This window comes from Petaurus breviceps, unplaced genomic scaffold (genome assembly GCF_028583685.1).
Source record: "Petaurus breviceps papuanus isolate PSGF00001 unplaced genomic scaffold, PetGlider_PUasm1.0 126, whole genome shotgun sequence".
NCBI classification, from domain to species: domain Eukaryota; kingdom Metazoa; phylum Chordata; class Mammalia; order Diprotodontia; family Petauridae; genus Petaurus; species Petaurus breviceps.
Window position 1 is genome coordinate 74,108,605 of NW_027185655.1, and position 9,483 is coordinate 74,118,087.

General features: G+C 40.4%; 1 pseudogene; it reads right to left on the minus strand.

Annotated features, from left to right (window-relative positions):
* Positions 1 to 5,868: 5,868 nt before the first annotated feature.
* LOC138171086 (transcription factor EB pseudogene) lies at positions 5,869 to 7,578 on the minus strand (annotated as a pseudogene).
* Between the last annotated feature and the right edge of the window lie 1,905 nt (positions 7,579 to 9,483).

The window sequence follows — 9,483 nt, forward strand, 5'->3', positions numbered from 1 at the left end:
TCCCCTGGATCCTTGAAATTTAGTGTAGTGATTACTTAGAAAAAATAATCTACCTATGGTGTTTCTCTTAAATATTGAATGTTACTGTAGACTGGTACATGCCATAACTGCTCTTTATGCTCAATTTTCTAGTTGGAATGTCTAGAAAATTATGTAAAGAGGGTCAAGAGAAACTCTCCTCTCTCCACCTTACCAGGGAGAACAACATATTCCTTATTTTAGAATGGAAGATGAACTTCGAGGCATGTAGGGTGATGTGGGGAGTGAAGAACAGAAAGGCTTTTGGCAGATGGACAGCGGAAAATCCTGACCTGTGTTAGAAGGCTAAAGATGGGTGAAAGTAGAAGAGGAAAAAGTACAGAACACTTGGAGTTTAAGAAATTAATAAAGTTAACCCCAGAGAGCAGGGAGCTGCATCATCTAAGGAATAAGCTGAAGTATGATATGAAATAAAAAGAATGATTAAGAAAACCAAAGGTTCCCAACAGCTGAGAGATCATCTCATTAAAGACTAGAGAAAGAAGAGATAAGCAAGGTTACTAAGAAAATTATTTAATGACCTGATGACAACAGAAATATCTGTTTTTTCCAAGGAAAATACACAGAATGTGATGGAAAAATCTGTCAAGAATTATCAGATCTGAAGATAATGTTTTTTTTTACCTAGTGATTCACATATGGAAACAAAGGATGCTGCCCCAAAAATATATAAGCATATGCATATATGTATATATATGAAAATATAACACTGTGTTCAAAATCATGAGAGCTAGCTAAGTTCCAGTGCTATAAGTGTTGCTCACTAGATCTGTGACAAGATATTTCATTTCCTCAGACCTCAGTTTCCTCATCTGCAAAATGAAGAGGGTGTATTTAGTTGTTCTTCAAAATTCCTTCCATTTTTTTTTAATTTATGATCCTATAATTACAAAGCCTTGGGAAAGAAACTAAACACCTTATGGTCAAATGTGTTACTTTCATCACTGCTGAAGATAAAAAGAAATGACTTTAAAAGGGAAAAACAAATCTGAGTTAAACAACTGGTTAATTAGATGGTATTTAAGAGTAGAATTTTGATTTCTGAACTATGGCTCAAAACAACAGCCTCCTGGCTAGGAATAGAGTTTACCTAATAAGTACTAGTAATAATAGATTTCTCTAAAGTTCCAAAAATCTCATCAAAAGGAATTTAAAGGGAATATGAGGATAACAGGAGCAAACTATGTATATGGAGCTGCTAAGCAGATACTGTGGAGAATAACTGTAATGTGTGTGACTGTGAGCAGGGAGGGGTAGTGAGGGGAGAGGAAGAAGGGGAAGAATAACAGTATACACAACCAGAAATTCACAGAAGACAAAATACAAGAACCAGTCATAAAACCAATGGGCACAGAGGTCTTTACACAACTGAGAAAAATACAGGTAGTAAACTGGGTGGATTAAGGAAGATAACACAATATATGACCTTATAGGTATCACTGATTCTTGTTGGTATACATGATCCATACCTGGAATATGGCCTGTTTATAATATTCTTCCATTTATGCACACTCATTGCTATGATTTGAAATTGCTTCTCTGTAATTTCTTCATGGAAGCAAGCACAAAAGAAACAGAGATAGCCATGTGCTCATGACTGCCATTGGCAAGTGGGAGACACACAACTTCTGCCAGCTGCCACTTGGGGAGTCAAAATAGACCATCCTTCTTCCTTCAGAGTCAAGAGTCAGTGGAAAGAGATATGGGTGACCAAATCCTGAATCAACAGTTCATCTGGCTCTGCAATCAGTTAGAAGACTTCATGGTCACAGAATAGCAGCCCCTCAGTCAATCTTGGCCTGAAGCACACAAGGGTTTCCCCCTTCACCCACAACGGTTCCCACAATGTTCCTTGGACTGGCACTAGGAAGGAATATTTAAACTTGCTTCATTGATAAGAGTCCACAAATAAGGTTCTTTTGGCTATATTCATTCATTCTAAGATACTCTAGTACTCTAGTATACTGTAATACTCTAGTACACTTTAGTATGTTCATGTACCCTAGTACATTCTAGTATATAAGTACTCTTGTACACTCTTAACACTCTAGTGTTGGTGATACCACACACTATAAATGTTTATCAGCATGCCCTTCTAAAGAAAGTAGATGGAAGGAAAATGGGGAGAGGGGTGGTTGTGATATTTTATTTATTAAAATTAATTATCTGTAAATGATTACAAAACAAATTTTGGTGGTTGTATTAGTTTTCAGAATTTTCAATGACATAGTTAAAATATATTCATCAAGCACCTATGATTATACTATACTAGGCACTCTGATATGTGATGTTATAGTTCCAGACATCACAGTTTATAATATTTACACACTGAAGCAGACCATACCCTGCCAGCTAAGGGATTGCACCCAGTAGCAGAATGGGGGAAAAATGTTTCCCCCTCTCATTCCCAAATGCCTTCTCACCCCTAAAAGATTGTTTCTCAAGAGCCTAGCTCAAAATCTTTCATCTACTCCTTGATTCCAAACTGTCTTACTGGTTTTTAAAGCCCCCAAAGGCACAACCATGTACCTTCAGCCACTCTGGATATCCTTGCTCAGCAGTATCAGTAAATTTTATCATGTTATCAAATAGCTTTCAAATACTTCTAATTGATTAAGGACTTTTACTCTTTAACTTAAAATTGAGCTTGATTGACTGTTTAATTAATCAGAATAGTGTTGTTCTCATGTTCTTAAGATACCAGAATGAGGTGATTAGGTGACTGATCATTTGAATGATTGAATAAGGCTACACCCTTAAACTAGAATTTGTTATTGGGAGGAAGGAGTACTTCTGGTTATTGGAAGTCAATGATACATTATATCCTATTGACACAACATGATATATTCAACAAACCCTGAGAATATCATGAAATTATCAGGTCATCTCCCTATGCGGTAATTCTTTTTTTTTTAGTCTTTATTAATTTGTTTGTTTACTTTTAGTTTACAAGATTCAGTTCCACAATTCCTTGAGTTTCAAATTTTCTCTCCTTCCCTCCACTCATCTCCCCCCAATGACAACATACAATCAAGTATAGGATCTGCAAATACTTCCACATTAGACATTAGTCAGGTTATAAAGAAGGATTGTATGAGATGGAATGAACAATGGGAAAGAGGAAACAAAACTGAAAAAGAAAAAGAAAAAGATCAGGTAGTTTTCTTCAATCTGGATTCAAACTCAGTTCTTTCTAGTTCTTTCTCTGGATGTAGACATCTCTCTCCATCATGAGTCTTTTGGGGTTGACTTATAACCCTGCATTGCTGGAAAGATTCTGGTCTATGAAAGCTGGTCATCAAACATATGTTGTGTCTGTAAATGTGTACAAATATCTCCTGGTTCTACTCTTCTCACTCAGAATCAGTTCATATAAGCCTCTCCAGGTAAATATGAAGTCCATCTGCTCCTCTTTTCTTAAAGCACAATAGTATCCCACTGCATTCATATACCACAATTGTTCAGCCATTCCCAATTGATGGACACCCCCTTAATTTCCAAATTTTGCCACCACAAAAAAAATACTTTTAATATTTTTGTACATGTGGGTCTTCTTCCCACTTCTATGATCTCTTTGGGATTCAACACTAGAAGTGGTATTGCTGCATCAAAGGTTATGACATTATTTATAACCCTTTGGGCATAATTCCAGATTGCTCTCCAGAATGGTTGGATCTGTTCACAAATCCACCAGCAATGCATTAGTGTTCCAATTTGTGCACATCCTCTCCAGCATTTGTCATTTTCTGGTTTTGTCATCTTAGCCAATCTGACTGGTAAGATGTGGTACCTCAGAGTTGTTTGGATTTGCATTTCTCTAATCAATAGTGATTTAGGGCACTTTTTCATATACTTATAGATATCTTTAATTTCTTCCTCTGAAAACTGCCTATTTATATACTTTGAGCATTTATCAATTGGGGAATGACTAGTATTCTTATGGATTTGACCCAATTCTCCGTATATTTTAGAAATGAGTCCTTTATTGAAGATATAGGTTGTAAAAATATTTTCCCAATTTCCCACTTTCCTTTTAATCTTGGTTACATTGGCCTTGTTGGTACAGAAGTTTTGCAACTTAATGTAATCAAAATTTTCCTTTTTGCATTATATAATGGTCTCTAATTCTTGTTTGGTCATAAAGTCTTCCCCTCTCCACAAATCTGACAGGTAAACTATTTCTTGCTTTCAGAGATTGCTTACAGTATCAGCCTTTATACCTACATCATGCACCCATTTAGACTTGATTTTGGTATATGGTATTAGATAATGGTCTATGCCCAGTTTCTGCCATACTATCTCCCAATTTTCCCAGCAGTTTTTCTGAAATAGTGAGTTCTTATCCCCAAAACTGGTGTCTTGGCATTTATCAAACAATAGATAGCTATAGTCATTGTCTGCTGAGTCTTGTGTGCCCAATATATTCCCTTGATCCACTGTTCCATTTCTCAGCCAGTACCAAGTAGTTTTGATGACTGCTCTTTTATAATACAGATTAAAATCTGGTATAGCTAGTCCACATTCCCTAGCATTTCTTTTCATTAATTCCCTTGATATTCTGGACCATTTGTTCTTCCAAATGAATTTTGTTACTATTTTTTCTAGCTCTATAAAGTAGGGATTTTTTGGTACATTGGGTGGTATGGCATTAAATATATAATTTAATTTAGGTAAAATTGTCATTTTTATTATATTAGCTTGAACCAGCCACAAGCAATTGATGTTTTTCCAATTAGTTACATCTGACTTTATTTGTGTGAAAAGTGTTTTGCAGTTGTGATATATAGGTTGGGGTAATTCTTAATGGAAAAGACTCAGGATTTTAGAGCTAATAAACACTCTAGAGTTTATCTAGTCCAATTTTTCATCCACAGATCAGAAAACTAAAGTCAAGACTACATTGTTTTGATAGAGAAAGTAGTATGGCATAATATGACTTGTTGAAGGTTACACACAGGGACGAAGTGGAAATTTTGGGATTACAATACAGATCTTAAGGTTTAAACCTGTCATAGTAGGTTTTCTTTTTTTAATGTTTTTTACTGATGTTTCATGGTTTTTTCTTTTTTTTTTTTTACAAAGCAAAGTGTTTACTAACGCACAAGGCGGAAGAGGCCAGAGCCTGGCTGCTCCCTCCTGACAGTGCACCCTCGCCCCCACCCCACCCCTTGCCCTGCTACCAATCCCCATTAAGGAGCTGCCCCTGCAGAGGTGCAGCCACTGGTCTCCCCCATGGCCCCACCCTCACAAGGTCCTGGGAAAGGAGGCAGTTAGCACAAAAATGGGTGGGCCACTCCAGGTCTGTGGCAAGAGGTAAGGGGAGCACTGGGCTCCGGTCTGTCTCTATGGGGCTCCCAAGATACTGATCTCCATGGAAGCAAGGCATTGCTGAACCATTGGTGGGGCCTAAGGGTGGGAAACAGGGAGACCCTCCCAGGAGATGCATCTGCTCTTTTCCCTCTACATATGCACATTCCCTTGCAGCCTGGTTGGGGGGTAGGGCACAGGGTAGGAGCTGTAAGCCCCTTCAGAACTGGTATATACTGCCACCTGTTATGGCCCGGCCTCTTCTCCCACACTAGAAACCCCACCCCATCCAAGCTGATCTCAGCTCTCAGGGCCTAGCCCTTCAGGTCTCTCTGTGCAAGGGCAGACAGCCTTCTGCCCACTCTAGCCTACTCCATCCCATAGAAGGGGAATGGGAGGAGAAGAGCACTTTGGGGAACCATGGGGTCCTGGGGGCCAGGCTGGGACCCCATGAGATCTCTGGCGCCCCGTGAGAGCTTCACCTCCCAGTCCCTTGAAGCACATCCTGCATGTCACGGGTCTGGCTAGGCTGGGAGGGCTAGAGTTGGGACCATAGGGTTTGGAAGAGTGGGGGAGGCAGGAATGGGGGAGCCAGTGTCCACACAGGTTGCTAATCACACACAAGTGCAGATTGGAGGGAGGTGAGAGGAAGGAAGGACTCCCCATCACACATCCCTAACTCCCAACCCCCCAGGGCTTGTCCCTCCTCCCCAGCTCTGGGGAGTGGGAGGGGGCTGTCTGGGGTCACAGCATGTCCCCTTCCTCCATGCTGAAGCTGCTATGCTGGCTGCTGGCCTTGGAGGCCTCAGGTGACATGGTGGAGAAGAGGGGGTCAGAAGCCAAGGGCAACATGGTGTAGTCCAGAAGCATCAGATGGTCCAGCTCCTTCTTGGACAGGGAGGGGAAGAGGGAGCCATGCTCGGGCCTCAGGGGGTCGGGGAAGCCCTGAGGCCCCTCACTCCCACTGAAACTCAAGTTTTGGCTGAAGTACAGTTGGTATGGAGACTGCAGTGGCAGTGAAGGGGGTGGTGGCAGTGGCTGAGGAAGCAGGGTCAGAGAGGACTCTTGGTCAGGGAGCTCAGCAGTGGGGAGCAAGGGCTTCCCCAGACCCTCCTCACTGGGGAGCTCCTGTTTTACCACCTGCTGGGCCAATTCGGCCATGTTACCACCAGATAGGGAAGCTATGGGTAAGCCATGGACTCGGGCCTGCATCTCTAGCTCCTGAATGGGAAGCCACAACTGCTTGTTTGTCATCTCTAGGTGCCGAGAGTGGTTCTCCAGGTTCCTGGATTTCTGCAGATCCTTCTGCATCCGATGGATATAATCCACTGAGGCCTTCATGATAGTCCCCTTGTTCCAGTGCAGGTCCAGATCATTGGCCTTGGGAATCAGCATGCCCAGTTCTTTGATTCAATCATTGATGTTGAATCTTCTCCTTCTTTCAATAAGATTGTGATTGTCTTTCTTCTGTCGTTCCTTGGCCAAGGCCTGGCTCTCAGCATCTGTGAGCTCTCTCTTCTGGGCCAGGTCAGTAGGGCAGGAACTGCTAGTGACACCTACAAGGGAGGCCGTGACCTGGGGTCTCTGCTGTACACTGTCAGATGGCTGATGGACAGAGTCAGTGTGTTGGGCATCTGAATCTCCAGATTGATGTATCCCAGAACATCATCCAAGCGCATGATGTTGTCAATAACATCATCAAGCTCCCTCTCTGGATTGGAGCCAATATTAAGCATAGCCATAGGGCTGTTGGGGCACTATTGCCCGCAGAGGAAGAGAGCACATGGCTGGCCTGGACCCCAGGGGAAGCAGCTGGAGGCGGCTTTGGGGAGCTCTGGGCAGGGCTGATGTGAGCAGCAAACTTGTTCCCGTAGGTCTCGGACAAGTACTCCCGCACCTTCTGGTCTCTTGACTGTTGCAGATGGTAGGAGGTGGGGTTCTCCAGGTATGACTGCACCTTCAGGACCTCTCCAGACACAGGAGGTAGGGACTGGAAGTGTACTGGAGCGTTGATGGCTGGGGTGGGGGGCCCCGACAACTGCTGCTGTTGCTGTTGCTGCTGCTGCACATCACAGCCTGCTGCTGCATGCGCTCCCACTGTTCCTCCTGCTGGGCCTGCTCCCTCATGAGCTGCATCCGAAGGCCAATGCGGGATGCTATGGTGGCTGGCTGCAGGCCCCCAAGGGTGAGCTGGATCCCTCTGGTCCGGGAAATGTAGTCAATAAGAGACATGCAGAGAAGGGGAGGTGGTCCCACACAGAAGTGCTTTCCCCAAGAACAGAGAAGTGGAATCCTGATGTTTCATGTTTAACTACCTAACCATAATTTCCCTCATTATCCATCCCTCTCCCTCTCTCAGGAAGCCATATGATATGACAAATAATATATTTTAGTAACAAAAAATAAGAAAGAAGAAGAAAAAAAACAACATAATTGATAAATAGATGAAAGAGGTCTGAAAATATATTCCATGTGCAACACTTGTGGACATCCTGCCTCTGCTTAGGGATAAAATGAAAGTTTCTTCTCATATCTATTATTCCTTCTCATATTTATTCTTTGCAATTTTGTGACATTTACTTTTTCTTGTGATTGTTCTTGATGTTTGTATTGTTGTAGTAACTGCATATGTTGTTTTCTTCAGTCTGCTTACTTTGCTCTACATGGAAATCTTTTTATACTTCTCTGTATTTCTCACATTCATAATTTCTTATAGTAGAGTGATATTCCAATGGATTTAAGTACCATAATTTGTTTCCCAATTCATGCCTGAGCTGATGAACTCTTACTTGGTTTCATTTCATTTTTTTTTACTATCTCAAAAAAGGATGCTCTAAATAATTTGATGTTTATGGGGACGTTCTTCTTTTCAATGACTTTCCTGTGATATCTACCTAGTAATAGAAGGGCATGGAAGTTTTAGTCACTGTAGTTGTATAATTCCAAATTGCTTTCCAGAATAATTTTATTGATTCACAGTTGTGCCAATAATCAACTAGTATGCTAATCTTCCCATATCTCTTCCAACAGTGACTAGTTCCATTTTTTTTAATCTTTGCCAATTTGAATAATGTGAGGTGAAATACCAGATTTTAATTTTCCTTATTATTTGTGATTTGGAAAACTCATTTATATGGTTGTTAATAATTATCAATTCTTCTTCAGAGGCCTTTTAATTTATATCATTGGAGCATTAATTTCTTGGGGAACGACTTTTAGTATGTATATATTTTTATGTATTATATATCCTGAATGCTAAATCTTATCAGAGAAAATTTTATAAAAAAGAATGTTGTCATATTCAACTTCTTAACCAAAGTGCATTAATTTTGTTTGTACTAAAAGTTTTAATTTTCATGTAATAAATTATCTATTTTATCTTCCATAATTGTTTCTATGCATTATTTGCTTAAATATTTTTCTATATGTATCTGTCAGAACTGTCTGATCTTTTCTTCTATTATTTAAAAAGGTATAATCTTCATATAATGCTTTAGAATTTATTGTGAAATATGATTTAGGGTATTAGTATGATCCTAATTTCTTCTAGATTGGTTTCTAGACCCCCTAGCAGTTTTTAATAAAATAAGAATTATTTCCTATGTTTTATATTTTATCAAACATAGAATTATTGTTATTCTAATATGAGTAATAAACTTGATTGTTTATTCTTGTATTCTTGGAATAAATTGACCTTGGCAATTATGAATAATTTCTTCGATAAATGATACTTATCTGATGAGGCCTTATTTAAATTCTTTAAGTATAGGATTCTAGGAAGATAGCAGACTAGGTCTGAGACTTACAAACTCTAATGATTTTCCCCCCAAAAAAGAGAAAAAATAACATCATGGAGTTAAGTGCAGTAAAAAAAAGAATCAGGAGTTCCCCAGCTCTCAGGCTGTGTTGTCCAAAAAGCCCCTGGAGATGCTTTGGAATCTCTGCTAGTGCCACTGCTGCCCAGCAGATATGAGATGGATGAAGAACTCATTCCCATGCAAGTTCTGGAAAGCAACTGGCCCTAATTTTTCCTGATGCCCCCTAGAACCAGCACATTTCTGGTGAGTGCAAAAGCAGTAGGGCAAGATCCTCCTTACTGTGGGCACTTACAGGAGGCTAGAGGTTTCTATTTGGTTA